Source organism: Callorhinus ursinus, unplaced genomic scaffold (assembly GCF_003265705.2).
Source record: "Callorhinus ursinus isolate GAN/ISIS: 27379988/994484 unplaced genomic scaffold, GSC_fseal_2.0 scaffold15, whole genome shotgun sequence".
In the NCBI taxonomy this organism is placed as follows: Eukaryota; Metazoa; Chordata; class Mammalia; order Carnivora; family Otariidae; genus Callorhinus; species Callorhinus ursinus.
Window position 1 is genome coordinate 2,754,797 of NW_027397077.1, and position 19,875 is coordinate 2,774,671.

A 19,875-nucleotide genomic window follows, 5' to 3' on the forward strand; every position below is an offset into this window, starting at 1 on the left:
CTGATAGCAGCTCACTCCCATCCTGACTCTCAACTTTAGAGTACTGTAATCCCCAATAGTGAAGGTGAGCACCCTGGGATACTGGGCCATGGGGCAGTTTACTGTGAGAAAGATGATTCTGACCTCCTGTCTCTCTGGGAATGAACCAGCACTCAGATTTGCCTAGAAGCCACCCTTCTGCTCAGATGACTGATGGATAGTTCAACCTTGGACGCTGACTGACCCGCAGGTAAAGTGAGTGTCTGGGCTGCTTCATGCCTGCTTGGGTAGAATGGTTGTTGTATTTAGTCTCAGAATAATATACTTTTTATGAAATGAAATTAAAGTAGTTGTCATACTAGTAAATTTGGAAAATAGGAACAGATTTTCCTAAAGGTATATTTACTTTTATTGTGGTCACCTATCTTAAACATAATAATGCCAACTGTTACTCAAGTCTGGTAGGTGACTCTATAGCTTACTGATACATAAAACCCTGGGCAACTTAAAGCCATCATCTAGTTGTTTTAATCAACCAGGTGAAGTGAGGCTTACAGTGTTCTGGTGAATCTGAGACTCCTGATATGGAAACATCAAGAAATTTATATATCTGGATTTCCTTATTGTGATTTTGGGCACAGAAATAACATGACTTGGTTATAAAAATAAGTGTCATGTAGAAGGCGCAGAATACACTTATCTTGAACCTACTGGAGAGCCAAGAAATAACCCATGCATATATGGTCAACTAACCTTTGACAAGGGCACCAAGAATACACAATAAGGAAAGGATAGTCTCTTTAGTAGACTATTAAAAACTAGGTATCCACAAGCAAAAGAAGGAAATTGAGCCCTTATCTTACACCATACAAAAATTAACTTGAGACTGATTAAAGACTTCAGTGTAAGACATGAAACTATAAAATTCCTAGAAGAAGACATAGGGAGGAAGCTCCTTGACATTGATTGGTCTTGGCAATAAACTTTTTGGATCTGACACGAAAAGCACAGGCAAGAAAAGCAAAAATAAGCAAGGGGAACTACAGAATAAGCTTATCTCATTTTTTTTAAAAAAGATTATTCCCGAAAATAAAACATTTAAAAATAGTTTTGATAAATTTAGGCTCACTGAGAAGGTATCTATAGATCCCTGGGAGTTTTGAAAAACCTGCCATAGTTTGCTTCTGCAGAAATAGTCAAGCACTCCATCTGTCCCTCCCAGGACTTGGAGATTTCCATCAAATGCCAAAACGACCCACCAATCTTGACTGGTTGTGCTAACAGATGTGTTTTAATGACTAGTTATAAACATTAACTAGGGCGCCTGGGTGGCTCAGTTGGTTAGGCGACTGCCTTTGGCTCGGGTCATGATCCTGAAGTCCCGGGATCGAGTCCCGCGTCGGGCTCCCTGCTCGGCGGGGAGTCTGCTTCTCCCTCTGACGCTCTTCCCTCTCGTGGTCTCTGGCTCTCATTCTCTCTCTCTCAAATAAATAAATAAAATCTTTAAAAAAAATTAACTAAAAGGTCTTTTTTCTTGCAGATGTTAAACATTTAAAAGATTATATGAAATACTGCTCCTGATTTCTGTTAGCAATACTGCTATCATCACCTACAAAACCTCACCATAATAATAAAAACCACACAAAGATTAAAGGACCATTGTGAATATAAAGAAAATTAAAAATTTACACTAAATATGGGGCATCTGGCTGGCTCAGCTGGAAGAGCACGTGACTCTTGGTCTCAGGGTCATGAGTTCCCACCCCACGCTGGGTGTAGAGATTACTTAAATAAAAACTTTAAAAAATATAAAAAGAAATTAACACTAAACAAAATTCCAGCACAGTTTTGAAAATGGAAACTGAAAATCTAATTCTAAAATGCATATAAGATATAAAGGGCCATGAAGAGCCAAGACATTGTTAAAGAACTAAATAAGGGAGACAATTCTATAAATTCAAAAACTTAATAAAAAACTATAAAGGTTAAAGGAGTGATCTTGAAACAAGACTAGAAAATAGAACAATGGAAAAGATCACACCCCAAAATAGACCAACACATATGGGACATGTGAGCTATGACAAAAGTACTGTAAATTACTGATGAAATGCATTTTAAAAAAAATTAATGGTGCTAGGTTAATTGGATAGCCATATAGAAAGGCAAATCTTTTTATTTATTTATTTATTTATTTATTTATTTATTTATTTATTTATTTTGAGAGACAGTGGAAGCAGGATGGTGGTGTGGGGGGGGAAGGAGCAGAGAGGGAGAGGGAGAGAGAGAGAGAATCCTAAGCAGGCTGCATGCCCAGTGTGGAGCCCAACATGGGGCTCAGTCTCACAACCCTGAGATCATGACCTGAGCCAAAATCAACAGTTGGATGCTTAAGCAACTGAGCCACCCAGGTGCCCCTAAAAGCAAATCTTAAAACTATCATTTTTTTAAAAAATTGTTTTAAAGATTTTATTTATTTGATAGAGAGATACAGAGAGAGCACAAGCAGGCAGAGCTGCAGGCAAAGGGAGAGGGAGAAGCAGGCTCTCCACTGAGCAGGGAGCCTGATGCAGGGGACCCTGGGATCATGACCTAAGCTGAAGGCAGTCGCTTAACCAACTGAGCCACCCAGATGCCCTAAATTTTTTTTAATTTTTTAATTTAATTAAAAAATTTTTTAAAGATTTTATTTATTTAGCTATTCCAGGGACGGCATCCATAGGCATTCAGAATGGTCCAGCGTTTGACCTACTGTCGTAGGCTGTCCTATAATACAGCCTCTAACAAAACTAGGCTGTCCCGAACCCCTGGTAATAGAATCGTTTACCTTTATACCAAGTAGGTTGGGAAAGCACCAAAATCTGCATGTGGCGTGTGGCCAGGCTGACTTCAAGGAGTTCGTGCTGTGAGACCTAAAGTCCTTATGAGGTTGTCCAAAACAAAAAAACACGTCAGCAGGGCCTATGGTGGTTCCATGTGTGCTAAGTGTGTTTGTGACAGGATCAAGCGTGCTTTCCTTATCGAGGAGCAGAAAATCGTTGTGAAAGTGTTGAAGGCCCAAGCACAGAGTCAGAAAGCTAAATAAAAAAAGGAAGCTTTTTTGAGTAATAAAAAAAAAAAATCAGAAGACTTAAAAAAAGATTTTATTTATTTAATCGACAGAGAGAGAGACAGTGAGAGAGGAACACAAGCAGGGGGAGTGGGAGAGGGAGAAGCAGGCTACCTACTGAGCAGGGAGCCCGATGTGGGGCTCAATCCCAGGACTCTGGGATCATGACCTGAGCCGAAGGCAGATGCTTAACCGACTGAGCCACTCAGTTGCGCCTGATGCCCCAAATCTTAAAACTATCATATACCATTCACAAAAATCAATTGCAAGAGAAATGTACATTTAGACATGAATGTTGAAAAATAATCTTTAATAAATTATTTTTATGATCTGGAGTTAGGGAAAAGTTTTTGTTTTTAATTTCTTTTTTAAAGTAATCTCTACACCCAATGTGGGGCTTGAACTCACGACCCTGAGATCAAGAGTTGCATGGTCTTCCAACAGAGCCAGCCAGGTGCCCCTAGTTAGGGAAAGATTTCTTAAACAGATCACAAAAAGCAACAGCTATAAAGGAAGAGCTTGATAAACTGAACTACATTCAAATTAAGAATATGTGCCTATCAAAAGACACCATTAAGAGAGTGAAGAGTAGGGATGCCTGGGTGGTTCAGTCATTAAGCATCTGTCTTCGGCTCAGGTCAGGATCCCAGGGTCCTGGGATCAGGTCCTGCATTGGGCTCCTTGCTCAGCAGGGAGCCTGCTTCTCCCTCTGCTGCTCTTCCTGCTTATGCTCTCTCACTATATCAAATAAATAAAATCTTAAAAAAAAAAAGAGAGAGTGAAGAGTAAAGTCAAGAGAACAGATATATATAACACATATAACTGATAGAGGGCTCACATTCAGAATATGTAAGTAATTCCTGTAAGTCAATAAGAAAAAGACAATCTAATAGAAAAATGGGTAGAAGACCTCAACGTGTAATTTACCAAAAAGGATATCAAAGTGAGTTCAACTTCCTTTTTTTTCTTCTTATTTTAAAGATTTTATTTCTTTATTTGACAGAGAGAGCACAAGCAGGGGGAGGGGCAGGCAGAGGCAGAGAGAGAAGCAGGCTCTCTGCAGAGCAAGGGGAGCCCGATGTGGGACTTGATCCCAGGACCCCAGGATCATGACCTGAGCCAAAGGCAGTCGCTTAAGAACTGAGCCACGCAGGCGCCCGTGTTCAACTTCCTTAATAATCATGTACATTTGAATTAAAATCACAATGAGATACTACTCCACATCCTCCAGAATACCTAAGATTAAAAAGACTGCCAACACCAAGTGTTTGTGCAGATGTCATTCGCTGTAAGAGGGAGTGCACTGTGTTTGACATCATATGCTAGATCTAACAGTGAACATAGCAATTTAGCATGACAGAGGCTCCCTGTGCACAAGCTTGAGAGTTAAAAATTGAAGGGGTGGGTCCTACACTTTCATGAGCTTACCTCCAGGAGCCCTTTCAGATTCTCCCTGAAGATCGGAGAAAAACTGCCTGCTTCCCTCAAAGGAAGGGAAAAGTAACCACTTTGAAATATGCCCAGAGTATTCTGTTCCCTTAACAAAACCCTGCCCTCGAGGAAACTATTCTACCAAAGTCTAACCATTCTGGGTTTTTCCAGACCCTCACAGACATGGGGAATGGGAAATAACCAACTCCAGTTCCCTGTAGCCTTCCAGTTTCACCCAGGCAGAGGGTGGGGAGTGGCCAAGAAGCAGTTGTAAAGGTCTCAGCCTGAAGCACTGGCTCGCTAAAAGTTAACTGGCTTTATGATAGGACTAGGGGACACCTCTCCTCCCTCCACACCTCCCCATCACATTGTTATGTATAGCTCCTGAACAATAACAGGGGATTACAATGGAAAGAACTGCAAGCCTCCGACTTTATTTCAGAAGAAGTCTCTAGGAAAACCCAAAGACAATAGTGGGGGGAAAAATACAAGGACACCAGAGGAAATTTTAGTCTCTAACACCTAAACTTCAGCAGACGGTAAATATAACTTCTACACAGACAAACATAGAACCTCACACTAAAGGCATATTTACCTCAGGTCCTCTTACCTGGTACATCACATTCAGCTTTCAACAAAAACTACAAGGCATACTAAAAGGCAAAAACCTGTAGCTTGAAGACACAGAGAAAGCATCGGAACCAGGCTCAATATGGCAGAAATTTTAGAATTATCAGACCAGGAACTTAAAATAACTATGATCTACTATGCTAAGGGCTCTAATGGAAAAAGTGGACAACATGGGAGATCATATGGGTAATGTAAGAGAGAGAAGGAAACTCTAAGATCAGAAGGAAGTGCTAGAAACAAAAAACACTAAAAGAAATAATGTCTTTGATGGGCTCATCAGTAGACTGGACACAGTTGAGAAAAGAATCCCTGAGCTTGAGGGTGCCTGGGTGGCTCAGTCGTTAGGCGTCTGCCTTCAGCTCAGGTCATGGTCCCAGAGTCCTGGGATCGAGTCCCACATCCGGTTCCCCGCTCAGCGGGAAGCCTGCTTCTCCCTCTCCCACTCCTTCTGCTAGTGTTCCCTCTCTTACTGTGTCTCTCTCTATCAAATAAATAAATAAAATCTAAAAAAAAAAAATCCATGAGCTTGAAGATATGTCACTAGAAACTCCCCAAACCGAAAAGCAAAGAGAAAAAAGAATGAAACAGAATATCGAAGAACTGTAGGACAATTATAAAAGTGTAATCATACTTGTAATACAAAAGGACAAGAAAGAAGGAATATATGAAGTAATAATGGCTGAGAATTTTCCAAAATGAATGACAGACACCAAACTACAACCAGGAAGCTCAAAGAATCATAAGCAAATACCAAAAAAAGTCTACACTTAGGCATATCATATTTAAACTGCAGAAAAATCAAAGACACAGAGAAGATCTTGAATTGCAAGAAGCCAGGTGGAGCAAATACACCTTATTTATAGAGAAACAAAGATAAGATGTTCACTAGACTTCTCTGCAGAAACCCACCAATCTAGAATTCTGTGTCCAGCAAAATATCCTTCAAAAAAAAATGAAGGAAAAATACTCTCTTGGACAAACAAAATTTGAGGATTTTGTAGATCTGCCTGTCAAGAAATGTTAAAAGAAGTTCTTCAGAGAGAAGGAAAATTATATAGGTAAGAAACTCCAATCTACATGAAGAAAGGGAGAGTGTTAGAGAAGGAATAAATGGACTTCTCCCACCCCTCACATCTTGATGCCAAGCCCATACTTGGATCCCCAGGCCCATGCTGAATGATATGGACAGGGAGCATGATGGCTCTGTGGGCTTAAAAAAATAAAGAAGACTTGCTTTCGTGACCCACAGCTGCAACCTCTAATTTATTTTTTTATTTTTATTTTTATTTTTTTTGAAGATTGATTTACTTATTTATTTGACAGAGAGAGACACAGCGAGAGAGGGAACACAAGCGGGGGGAGTGGGAGAGGGAGAAGCAGGCTTCCCGCTGAGCAGGGAGCCCGATGCGGGGCTCGATCCCAGGACCCTGGGATCATGACCTGAGCGGAAGGCAGACGCTTAATGACTGAGCCACCCAGGCGCCCTGCAACCTCTAATTTAAAGATACTGCAATGGACATAGCAAGTTCTCTGGCTCATGGAAGGGAGAAATCTACTCCAAAGACTCTGGGCAAAATTTGGAAATAAGAAATAAAAATAGGATGAAAGCTATCTTCCCCTCAGCTTTACAGAAGTTGATAACATACCTTATTGCATCATATGCAACAGAATATTTCCCTACAGTGTTAAAGAAAAACCAATTTGGAAGAAAAAAAAATAAAAAGAAAAAAGAAGAACCAGAGCTGGACAGTAGTAGTTAATGCAATAAAAGCAGGTTTTATTCAGAAACTATTGCAACAGGGGAAAAAGAGCCCTCAGTATAGAACTGCGCCCCATCCCTAGGACAGCACAAAATGAGGACTTATAGCCAAAGAGGAGGGTCAGGGTTAGGGGATGGAAAATTACTAAGAGGAAACCTCAGGAATAGAAAGATTCTAGTTAAACAGACCTGGCAGGATTCTTGCTGAAGGCAGGCCAGGGTGGTCAGATGCTGTACAAAGGAAAAGCCACGGTCGTTCCACCCCTGAGTCTTTCTCCTGTGAGTCTCCCTTACTACTCACACAAAACACTTCACTTCTGGTCACCAAAAGTGTGGGGTGTCCTACAATTCAACTCAGTTCTGACACTATCTGTCCAGAGATAGCATCAGGTTCCACAGGTTAAGGTTCAGACCCACACAGCAGCCCCCCCTCCCCCACTTCAGATGCCAATCCAAGTCCAGGTTATTACCTGTGCTTCTGACTGATCAGCTCTAGAGTGGAAGTTCCAACAGCCCCTTCCTTAGGTTCAATTCATTTGCTAGAGTGGCTCACAGGGCTCAGGAAACACTTCCGTTTACCATTTTATTAAAGGATGTGATAAAGGATACATGACCTGTTAGATGAAGAGATACACTGGGCGAGGTCTGGGAGGGTCCTGAACATAGGAGCTTCTGTCCCTATGGAGTTGGGGTGCATTACCCTCCCAATGTGGATGCGTTCATCCATGTGGAGAGTCTCTGAACCCCGTTAATATTGGGATTTTTATGGAGGCTTCCTCATGTAGATCATTAACTCCATTTCCAGCCCCTTTCCCCTCTCTTGAGGATTGGTGGGGGGCAGTGGTATGGACATGAATATTCCAGCTCTAATCGTGGTTTGGCCTTTCTGATGACAGTCTCTGTCCAGGAGTCATCCAGGAGCCCCTCCAGAGTTGCCTCATTAGAACAAGACATTCTTACCACCCAGGAAATTCCAAGGGATTTAGGAGTCCTGTGTCAGGAGCTGGGGTTGAAGATGAAATATTAGAACAAGAGATGCTCCTAAATATTAGAACAAGATTTAGGAGTCCTGTGTCAGGAGCTGGGGTTGAAGATGAAATATTAGAACAAGATGAAATATTAGAACAAGAACAATTTAAGGGTTTCAGGAGCCTGTGCCAGGAACCGGGGGCAGACACCAATATATACGTTTTATTTTCTCACAGATACCAAAGGGGGGAGATGAAGAATATTATCAGATGTTGAGGGTGGGGAGTTCTCTCTAAACCGACTTGACAAGATTCTTGCTACAACTGGGTGGTGCAGGATAGCCAAGGACAGACTACAAGGTCCAGGCCTAGAGGAGAATGACTAAAGTTTAGTCAAGGAGAGTCTTTGTCAATGGCTATTGTGGAGCCAGTTAAACTGTGGTTTCATGTTGACACAGATCAGCCAGAGTTTTAAGAAAAAGGAACTGAATTATTTGAAGTATAGACATCATGGCTTTCTTTAAACACCAAAAATTATTACAGATTTCCAAACTAGACATGAAAAGGCCACCAAAGCATCCTTAATTTTTAGTAAGGTAAATATCAATCACTATGAGCCACATAAACAAAAAGGCCTTTGGGGGTGTTCCCCTCCCCCTTTACTTAGAGTAAAGGGTTCCTGAGACCCAAGTGAGAAGACCATTGTGAATTATCCCCGGTCTTAACAGGTCCATTTCTTGCACTGACTTCAAGAGCCATCAAGAGAGAATCCTAAGTACCTCTCTGTATAAGCCCTTGGCCAGGCCTACATTTTTTAGTTCTTTTAGGCCAGTGAGCTGGTGTTTGGTGAGCTGAGGGACTTTGGACCACAGTTAGCTTTTTTCCTCTCTGTTCTCTTTCTGTTTCTTTTTTTCTCATCTTTATGTAGTTTGTTAGTACTGTTAGGGGGCATTCCTAGTTAGTATTGCTAGCTGTAAGTTGCTGAGCTGCGGGACCTCACAGCCATGCCTGCGACCAGGAGACCCACATTGACAACCACTGGCTCCTCAAGACCTTTGGCCAGGGCGGCTTTGCCGAAGTGAGGTCGGTCTGGCACAACCTAAGTGCGACAGAAGCGTCCATGAAGGTCATTAACAAGAGCCAGCAGAGCTCCTCCAGCCTCCACAGACTATTCCTTGAAGTCCAGAGCCCGGAGGCCCTGAATCACGACCCTCGAGTCATGAAACTACTCGAGGTGACTGACACCACGGAAACACTCTACCTGGTCACGGAGTACACTATAGGCACTTGATCACCCACTGGACCATGTGGACCATGCCTGCATGAGAAAGGAGCAGCCCCGGAGGCAGATTCTGCCAGATAGTGTTGACTGTGTAGTACCACCACCAGGAGGGTATCGTCCCCAGGGATCTAAAGCCAGAGAACCTACTTTTGGAAGCTGACCTGAACATCGAGGTTGTAGACTTTGGCTTCAGCAATGAGTTCACTGTTGGCCATAAGCTAAACACCTTCTGTGGTAGTCCCCCTTATGCCAAAAGTACAACAGCCTCGCAGTGGCCGTGTGGAGCCTGGAGCCATCCTCTATACAATGACTGTCCAGTGACCAGCAGATGCCTGCCTTTACAGGACTTCGGGAGCTGTGGGAGTGGGTACTGAGCGGAATATACTGCATTCCCCTTTATATGTCTGTGGAGTGTGAAAACCTACTAGAGAAATTCCTGACCCTCAATCCCAGTGAGAGAAGCGCTTTAGAGGAAACCATGAAGGACCCCTGGATGAACATGGTCCATGAAGAGGAACTAAAGCCCTACATCCAGCCACCCCCTGGGCTACAAGGACCCCTGGCAGAACTGGGGTGACATTATCCATGGGCTACGGGTGGCACCAGATCCAGGACCTGCCGATGGGCTGGAGTTATGACGACGTGATGGCCAACTACCTGATCCTAGGCTGCAAGAGCCCCAAGGTGGAGGGGTGGACCACTGCTGTGAAGCCCCTGCCTTCAGCTGATCCTACCAACAGCTGCTGTCCTTCCCCATCCTGCACGCTTCAGCCTAGGGTCTCTGCCAACGCAAAGAAATGCGGTTTTGGTGAGCCCATCATTCCCACCTTTGTGGTATTCTGTAACTCAGAAAGTCGGTGGCCTGGGGTGGCCTGGGAGTCAGTGGAAGGCCAGCAGCCCAGCCAAAGTGTCTGCCAGTCGCCCACCAACCCTGGAGACAAGGACCCCCCCATTCCCCAGCATAGTCCCCAACGTGGCCCTGGGGCCTCCCCTCTACCCACAGCATCTACCATCCATGTGGTAGAGCCCCACATGGAACCATCTGCCCTCGGGGTTTATCCTACAATGGAAACTCCCTCCATCCTGGGTGGCCCGGTGATGGGACCCCAGCCTCTCCCTTTGGCAACAGCCAGGGCTGACAGGGGACTGTCCGGAGCTTCTTCAGCTTCCTACTCAGATGGATACCCGTGTTTCAGGCTGCCCAGAAAGAACTGGTGTGGCCCTTCAAACACAGTGAAGCCAGCGAAAGCTCACATGGTGGATAGCTGAGGCAGGGATAAAACCAAAGCCTGGTTTTAAAGAGGGAGCAAGAAGATCCTGAGTTCCACAGAGCCCAGCGACAGGTGTGGGAGCCGAGCCAGGGCTGAGGCGACAGCTGCAGGGACGGCAGTGGTGCAAGGAGCTTAGGGCGCGTGCGCAGGGGAGCCGAGGCCTGCGTGCAGGGGAGGCTAGCAGGTGCGGACTGCCAAGGTGCTCTGCATGGGATTCAAATCAAGGGAGTACCTGCACTTCCACAGCATTCAAACGCATTGAATCCAAAATGCTGGTGAGCTTAAAGGATGGTTGGGAGCCAACGGAGAGATAAGTAGAGAGGCTGGCCCTTTGTCCCAAGCTGGATGAATCTTCAGAGACTGGACTGTTGTCCTGGGGCACTTCTTCCTCCTGCTCTTCTGTCTCTTCTTCCATGTTTGTCAGGGAGGGGAGATACTGCTGTAGAAATAAACATAATAAAGAAACATTTAATGGGGAGGCATTTAACATCCATTTTCTGAGTTGCTTTTTTTTTTTTTTTTAGATTTTTATTTATTCATTTGCGAGAGAGACAGAGAGAGAACAAGCAGGGGGAGAGGCAGAGGGAGAGGGAGAAGCAGACTCCCTGCTGAGCAAGGAGCTCGATGCAGGACTCACTCCCAGGACCCTGGGATCATGACCTGAGCCGAAGGCAGACGCTTAACCGACTGAGCCACCCAGGCGCCCTTCTGAGTTGCTTTTAAAGCTGGATTGTGGGAGGTGATTATTGATTCAACTGGTTGTCACTCATGTTTGTCTTAGAGAACACAGGGTTGTCAGTCCCTTGGGCAGGTTTGATAGTAGTGATACTAACACCAACAAATAACAAGCCCCAGAATTTCTAGACCATTTCAATTCCTTTTAGGTACAAGTGCCCATTGAACACACTAGGAAATGAATGTTGAGTGGGGTTAAGCACTTTGTACAATCACGGTGCTGGTGAGTGGCAAAGCTTGTATCAGGAGCTTGTGCTTTGAACCCCGGCTCTATGGCCTCCCGTGACTCAGGCCTGGGGCCTCCGCAGTCCTGGTTTTGACATCCTTTCAAGGTTGTTACACTGTGTCTCTGAATTAAAGGATAAGAGATGAGACAACCAACCACTTGTGAAGTAATCTTCAGAGCTCTGGGTGAATTAACCTGTCTGCAGTTCCCCAAATCCTTCTCTGCATTAAGTCCTGAGTACAAACTCTACCTCAAAAAATGTTAGGAAAAAAGATGAAGCTGTCCAGAGTGCTGGAAACACTAAGGTTTTCTGGAGCCCTGTTTAGCTGCAGGGATAGTGCCTTATAGGTCCTTTAGCACACAAGTGGGCCCCCCTGGTGTTAGAGACTGATCCAAATCTAAACAGATCTAGGGTGGTGCCTAGCAGGGTGGCCTTCACTCTCTTCTGCCTCATGTCGAAGAGCCTCGTGTCTTATGAGCTAGAGAGCAAATGTAGGGTGAATGGCTTCCAGATGAACTCTTGTATACTTAAAATTCACTTACTAGACTCAAGAGCCCCTTTCCCTATCCCATCCTTTTTATTCAGGTACGAGTTAATTAGAACTTGCCTGAGGACACCCACTCACCCCTGAACGGCTGGGTCATACCTCTGCCCAGGGGATCTGCCACAAGTGTGCTCTGGGCCTCTGTCCTCTCAGGCACTGGGAATAGGCATCTCATTTAGGGTGAGATTTGAGCTTTTTCCAGAGTCACACTGCTTGGTGAGGTCACTGAAGAGTTTTGGAAGGGTTCTTGATTGAAAGCTCTTTTCTGGCATGTCCTCTAGGTTGAGGTGCAAACCTTTGGCATAGGCTTTCTTGGTTATCATAGTGCTTGGCACTTGACCGTTCCCCACAAATAGCATTTTCCCTTTTTCCTGCAAGGGAGTTACAAAGAAAGAATTGCAGGGGTATTTTGGAAGAGGGGGAGAGACACTAGGTACAGCTAGGGTGAGGATCAGGAATTTTTTTTGTTTTTTAAAAACTTTATTTATTTATCTGACAGAGAGAGCCAGAGAGCACAAGCGGAGGGAATAGCAGAGGGAGAGGGAGAAGCAGACTTCCCACGCAGCAGGGAGCCTGATGCAGGGCTCAATCCCAGACCCCTGGGATCATGACCTGAGCTGAAGGCAGATGCTCAACCATCTGAGCCACCCAGGTGTCCCAAGGATCAGGAATGTTTTGGGGATGAGGCAGATTTGAAGTTGAGGCCCGACCAGAACTCATGGGACCCTGAGTCCTCATGCGAGGCGGGTCACGTATTCTTCTGAGGGCCATCATTTCTTTTCCATGGCAGCTGCTGGTGCCAGTTTCCAGGCTGCCTGCTGTTGGAGGGCAGTTTTGAGTTTGTACACAACACAGACCCATTGGTGGTGGTTGCCTGGAGCCTTGGCTGGAAAGGATCCTGAAGTCAAGGTCAGGCTCAGCAGGAGGGAGTCCTACTTTTCAGGTACCTGTAATAGTTATAGTTCCTAGTACTGCCTTCACTGTGGCTCCCACTTGTAATGAGATGATGTTAAATGACTCCAGGGCAGAGTTAGGAGGATGAACATAACCTGGTCACCACAGGAGCTTCTGGGTCAGAGAGCTCTCTGATCGCCACTGCATATATCCAGGCATGCTATATTTGCAAGCGCGTGTATTTATAGGCACTGCAGTTGTGTTTTGGATTTGCACCCTGATCCAGGCATTAATTCATTTAAAAGAATATTTTAACATTTTCAAAGAGTTGAGCATCTTTAAATTCCCTATTTCTGTTATTTCTAATTTTATTGCATTATGGCCCAGAACTGTAAGATGTTAAAATTTTTGTCCTTTTATATTTACTAAATATATCTTTTTGTTTTCAAAATATAATGAAAGGTATTTCTATTTCTTTGTAAGTTGTCTTGGTTTGTTAAAAAAAAATTCACTTTGTTATTTGTTACTACATTCTTTTGGGTAGATACAGATCAGTAATACTTTTATTGTTTTGCATATTTTGGGTTTTTTTTTTAATCATTTAACCTTCATTCTCTCTTAAGACTTTTCCTTTCGTGCCTCCCATGCTCTAGATTCTATGATTTAATATTTCTCAGTTAAGACGGCTTTCAGCTCTAGATACCAGAAAATCTGACACACAGTAGTACGAACAAGCAAGGATAGGAGATGAGGCCAAAAAAGTAGGCAGGGGCCAGGTTATCTGGTTATCTAAGCACTTATTTTATTTTATTTTCTCCCCGCCCCTCTAAGCTTTTATTTTGTTGCAACAAGAAGCCAGCGGGAGGGAGTGAAGGGGGAGTTGGGGGGGGGTGTGGGGTTAATATATATCATGTCTTTCATGTTTTCTATGGAGCATTCTGGATGCTGACTGGAGAATGGACTGTAGGAGAGTAAGAGGGGAAGCAGGGAGCTGGGTTAGGAGGCAGTCTTTGCAGAAGACCAGTTAAGAGAGGAGGGTGACTGAAACTGGTGTAGAAATGGAGACAGCGAGGAGTGGCCGCAATCAGGATGCATGGCAACAGGACTTGCTGGAGGACTGCATGTGGCATGAGAAGGGAAGAAGAGCCAATGATGACTCCTGAGTGCTCCCCTCAGAAAAGAGGACCCAGGCCTGGGGGTGCTCAGCAGGTAGATGGCATTCAAAGCTGGGAGCCTCTGTAGATTCGCTCTAAGAAGAGCGGGCCCATAGGAAAAAGAAGGGGGCTGAGGGTCCCAGAGAACTCGTGGAGGAGGAGCAATAAGAGGAAGACAGAGTAAGGCGGGAGTGAATCTGGAGGGAGGGCAAATCCAGAGAAAAGTGTTTTAAGATGGAAGAAGTGCTCAATCGTGTTTCAGCTAAAAGACTGAGAAAACAAAAACTTAAACCTGAATTCAGTAAAATGGCCATCATTGGTGACCCCCATGAAAGCCATTTCGGTGAAGTGGTGTGGAGTGAAGCTGGACTGGAATGGGTTTAGGAGAGAAGATGAGGAGAGGTAGCTTGAATGGAGCACAGAAGAATGGGAAATGGAGAGGACCCGGGGGTCAAAGGAGGTCTGTGTTTAATATACGACATTAGGGTACATTTGTATGCCGAGGTTGGCAAGGGATCACTACTGACACAGGACTGCAGAACTCTGGGGTCAGAATCTGAAAGGCCTTCTCAGCCCCAACTTTACTAAATTATAACTTTAATCTTTAAAAGCAATGGGATTTGGGGCGCCTGGGTGGCTCAGTTGGTTAAGCGACTGCCTTCGGCTCAGGCCATGATCCTGGAGTCCCGGGATCGAGTCCCGCATCGGACTCCCCGCTCGGCCGGGGGTCTACTTCTCCCTCTGACCCTCCCCCCTCTCGTGCTCTCTCTGTCTCATTCTTTCTCTCTCAAATAAAGAAAGAAAATCTTAAAAAAAAATCAATGGGATTTTTGCCATCTATTTCATGATACAGGCATGCCCACAGAATATATCCCCAATTAATGTTTTCCTGGAGGAAGATTTTAATTTTTAATACCTGAAATGCATAGCAGTCATTTCTCTCTCTAGTTCAAATTGAGTCTTCAAAAAATATACTTTAAACAAGGAAAAGTTTCATGTTGCTTTCAAATACAATCAGCAGACCATCAATCACACTAGTCACTTTGCAAATCTGTGGAGTGTCGTCAAGATGTACAGTATCTGATGCCGCTGGTCTGTCAACGCGGCACTGCTACTGCACAAAAAGCAACTGTAGGCTAACAACTGTATTTTTTTGATTTTATTTTTTAAATATGATGTGGAGAACAAAGGCAAAAGAAATAAGGAAAAAAAATTAAATTTCCTTACAACTTACAGCCCACTGGCAAGTCCTTGAGACAGGCAGAGTGACCTTCTTCTAAGAACTCAACTCACTACTTGCTAGAAGCAAAAGGCAATCTTAGCTTAACATTAGCCCGACGTCCAGGATCTTGTAAGTCTTCTTTAATATATAAAAATTCCTTTGGAAACTGCCTATATCTCTACTACCACCTCCTTCCACCTCGCCAAGATATGTTAGCAATCATCCTCCAAGCATATGGCCCACTGATAGACATCTGATGGGTCTCATGACTAAGGTTTTCCTAGACAGTAGTAAATGCCCTTTTCCTAATGACAGCTAACCCCTCAAGGTCCTGAAAACCTGGCTTCCAAATTTCTTAGACTTACACTGTCCTTAACTCCCTTCCAACTTGAAGTCTATAACCAGCCACTCCTCACGAACCCAGTGCAGATCTGTCCAAGGGTCCTATCCCCTGTGCTTTAATAAAACCACCCTTTTTGCACCGAAGAAACCTCAAGAATTCTGACTGTTCACTCCAAACCCCAACATTTTCACAGCAAGTAAACTCTCACCCCAACATGGGGCTCGAACTCACGACCCAGAAGTCAAGAATTGCAAGCTCTTGTGACTGAGCCAGCCAGACACTGAAAAATTGGCAGGGTTTTTTGATGGACTTGCTATGCCTTATAATTTTTTGTTTAAAATAATGGGAAATAAGGCCTCCTTAGAATTTGTTCTCAGAGAAAGTCCTGACATTTCAGGCATAGACTATTAACAATCACTTAATGGCATATGACTTTCCAGCTTTGTCTTAGTTTCAAGTTTTTAATTACTTACCTTGGAAATTACTTAACTTCATTTCTTCCAAATCTGGCAGTAGGATTGATGCTCCAGAAAGTTGTACCATGGATATTTTGCTCTTTTTGCATCCTTCTTGCACAGAATTGGAGCTTTGCTTAAGTGAATTTGAGACGTGGGTAGTGATGGAGTAACTGGAGTTAATCAGAAAAACTAAATGGAAAACGACTTAAAAAAATTATCACTATAATCCCCAACAGCAACAAATTGTTTAATTATTTTGTGGTTCTGAAGGGATATTTAAAAAGTTATATTTAAAGGGGTTCCAAAGGAGCCGGGCAGTAGGGCAGAATCTGCTGTACTACCTTCCTCCACAAACTTCCCTGATCTTTTGGGAAGGACTAACGGGAGCTTGTGGTCCTGCTGCCCTGTATGAATGAGGCCAAGGGGGCCAGGATAGGTCAGGGGAGTCAGAGAAGTGGCTTGGGCGTGGTCCCCCAAGGGGATTAGGCGCTTACTGACCTGCCCGCCTGACTTTCCCATCTGTACTATGCAGAATTGGGCCTGTCCACTGTCATGTTTCTCCTTTTCCAAAACACCGCATTGGGCAGTCAGTCCCTCTAAGAAGCTGTTCAGCCAGCCCAGGGGTTCAGGGGCACTCTGCGGGGAGCCACACCACCGAGGGTCCATGGGGACGATTATGGCAGCCCCGAGTGGCAGAGGTGACGGCGAGAAAGGTGGCTTTGAAAAGGCAAGTCCCAGGTTTCCAGGTCAGTATTTCCATCGTAGCCGGTGAGTTTACGTTTCAAATACCGGCTTAAGAGCTTCCGCACGGGTTCCAAGAAGCGTCACCAACCGCCAGGTCCGCGCGAGTCCCTAAGCCCCAAACCCACCGAGGGCCGCCTCAACGAGCGCGGCCCGGAGGCACCGCGCATGTCCGAGGGGGCGTGGCTCGGAGGGCGAGGCTAGTAGAGGCGGGGAGTGAGGCGGTGGGAAGGGCGGGGTCTGCTGGGTCGTGGAGGTTGGGCTGTACCGATGGCCAACTCCCCTCAAGCTGTCAGATGGGCCGGCCTGCGAGAAATCCGGCTTCGACCACAACAAGTGGCGCCATTGGCAATTCGTAAGGATGCTCTATCACGATTACAGCGCGAGTCAGGCTGTCCGGGGCCCGCTGGGCCGCGCTGTGTCCCTGTGGGCGGGGCTTGGGGAAGATCCACGCTCCTCCGGGCGTGGCGGGACCGCCCCTGGGAGGCGGAGGGGCGGGGCGAGGTGAAAGGCCTCTCCCTGGGCATGCTGGGAGCTGTAGTCTCTCAGTCGCTCCCAGCCGGCTGCTTTCAGGGCTGCAGGACTACAACTCCCAGAATGTGCTAGGGGCTGGGTGTTCATTGGGGTTTAGCGTCTTCTGCTTAGATTTTGTGGCTCTGACACTTTGCTTACCCCGTTCCCATTCCTAGTTGCTGCACTGATTGCTTTGTTGTTATTTCCTAGGAGCCATTTGGTTGTTTCTGTATCTTGCAGTGTTTTTAGGGAGTTCACCCTCACTACATAAAGTCACTGCGCAGTAAGTACGATAGCTACCTATTTGTAGTTCTCGTGTTTGTCCTCTCCAATGAAGCTGTGAAGAATCTTAGTTATTTGTAGCTCCCCTCATTCTCATGCGAATGGGGCCACTTACCAGGCTGGGCACCTCATCTTTGGTCTCATTGATATAATCTTTTTCATCTATTTTGAAATATACTCTGCTGGTAACATGGACACTGACAGACATTTTTACATATCTAACATCTCCATGAAGTAGGCCTATGATCCCCATTTTACAGGTGTGGAAACTGAGGCTCAGAAGGGTTGAGTAGCTTCCTAAACCTCAGACAATTTCTCTGCACCTTTTGAATCTTAACCTGGAACTCTGCCTTCCAGGTATATACACTTTGTGTGAAAGAAGATAAATGTTTACAGAATTTTGGCACAAGGAGCTGAAAGCAACTTAAATGATTTTAATTTGAATACAGCTTTGCACAACTTCTTTCTTGCTTGCTTCAATCTCCCAGATTCCTGTAACTCACAAATATGCATTGGGTAGTTTCAGGGATTCACAAAACTTTTCTTTTTCCCAATATTCAAGTGGCCTTACTTGGTGTGTTTTAAGATGCAGGAGAATCAGCAGTGATGTTATACTTTCCCAATGATCAAATTCAGGAACATCAGCCAACTTAGCACTGAGCAGCTGGACAGATCTGCAGTGCCTGGTGCTGCTGAGCAGTGAGCTCTGGGAAAGGGAGCGCTGGCAGCTCCTACTCTGGCTGGGCGCTGTCTTCGGTAACACTGGCGTGTGAGGATGTGAGCTCCTGGATCTTGTATGGCTCTGGCTGGCTTCTTGATTTTTTGTTTGTTTGTTTTTTATAAGGGAAGTGAAGTTTAGAGATTTATTTATTTATTTATTTATTTATTTATTTATTTGAGAGAGAGAAAACACAGAGGGAGAGGAAGAAGCAGACTCCCTTGCTGAGCAGGGAGCCCGATGTGGGACTCAATCCCAGAACCCTGAGGACCGTGATCTGAGCCAAAGGCAGATGCTTAACTGACTGAGCCACTCAGGCACCTCGGCTTCTTGTTTTTAATAACAGTTTAATAGTTTGGGGTGCCTGGGTGGCTCAGTCAGTTAAGCGTCTGCCTTCGGCTCAGGTCATGATCCCAGGGTCCTGGGATCGAGCCCCACATCGGACTCCCTGCTCAGCGGGAAGCCTGCCTCTCCCTCTCCCACTCCCTCTGCTTGTGTTCCCTCTCTCACTGTGTCTCTCTGTCAAATAAATAAGTAAAATCTTAAAAAAAATTAAGAGAACAAAACTTTCTATAGATTACTGCCAGTTTCAGAACAAAGATTACTTAGAAAGGGGCAAAAATGGGTGGTTTGGAACAAGGATGAAGAGAAGTATTTTCTTTATATTTTTTAGAGTTTTACAAAATATTCAGCTGTATTCTAAGAAAACAAAATTAAAATTGGAAAAAAAATAAAAGCAAAAGTGACTCTTTACTGTCCCTTCAGGCCCAGTCCTGTAGAAGTGTGTCTCTTTCTCCTGTTCCCTCAATCCTGCACAGACTTCATGCCAGCACACGGAACCCTGGGCTGACTGAACTCACCTGCTGACATACCTGCCTCCCCAACTACACCTTGAGTATCTGCTCTGACTCATCCTTCCCACCTGTGTCTAAAACATGGCCTAGCTCACTGCAGTCACATATGTGGTTAAGGAGTCCCTCACTTCTATATCAAGGCCATGGTCTCGTTAGAGAAATATAACCTCTCATATTCCCTCTTTGCAAGCATAGCCTTCATGGAGACTGGGACATATTAGTACAAATGTTGGAAAGGAACTGATTTTCCCATCAGTCCCTGACCCAGTGCAATCATCACAGAGACATGCGATGATGACTGTAGCTCCGAGCCTTGGACACCTTCCAGATGCACTTAGAAGATGCACTCGATCCAAGTGGAGACACCTTCCTATTTACTGGAAACAAGCTTTCAATTCAGGAGAAAGAGAAAGTCGCTACTGACCTGTATGTCACAAGATATTTCATGGATAGAAGTAGAACCACCGATGAGCTGACGAGAGAGACATCCCAGGGACAAGGGCTCTATCAGCTCAGTCTGTCACTGCCCTCAGGAAGCTCAGTCTCATCTTTTCTCTCGCTCATTGAGTCCATCTAGTGAAATCTCTGTTACTGTTACTGACCTCTCTTCCCATACACAGCTTTCTCCGGTCCAAGCCCTTCTTGTCCTAAAGGCCACTTGGGCTTCTGAGACTCTCTTGCCTTACTAACCCCAGATTTGTGCCCCAGAAAAGGTGTGTGGGAAAGTATTTTTGAGCAGAGATTTTTCAAATGGCCTCTAGGAC

The 19,875-nt window shown here is 44.9% G+C and overlaps 1 long non-coding RNA gene and 1 pseudogene across 1 annotated transcript; one reads left to right on the top strand and one right to left on the bottom strand.

The window, feature by feature from the left end:
* Positions 1–2,609: 2,609 nt before the first annotated feature.
* On the top strand, positions 2,610–3,139 carry LOC112834196 (large ribosomal subunit protein eL34-like; annotated as a pseudogene).
* Positions 3,140–8,043: 4,904 nt separating this feature from the next.
* On the bottom strand, positions 8,044–17,084 carry LOC112833590 (uncharacterized). The gene is made up of 3 exons (XR_003210678.2): positions 16,502–17,084; positions 16,019–16,173; positions 8,044–10,865 (listed from the first exon to the last, which is right to left on the bottom strand). It is a non-coding gene; the product is annotated as an uncharacterized lncRNA (long non-coding RNA).
* Between the last annotated feature and the right edge of the window lie 2,791 nt (positions 17,085–19,875).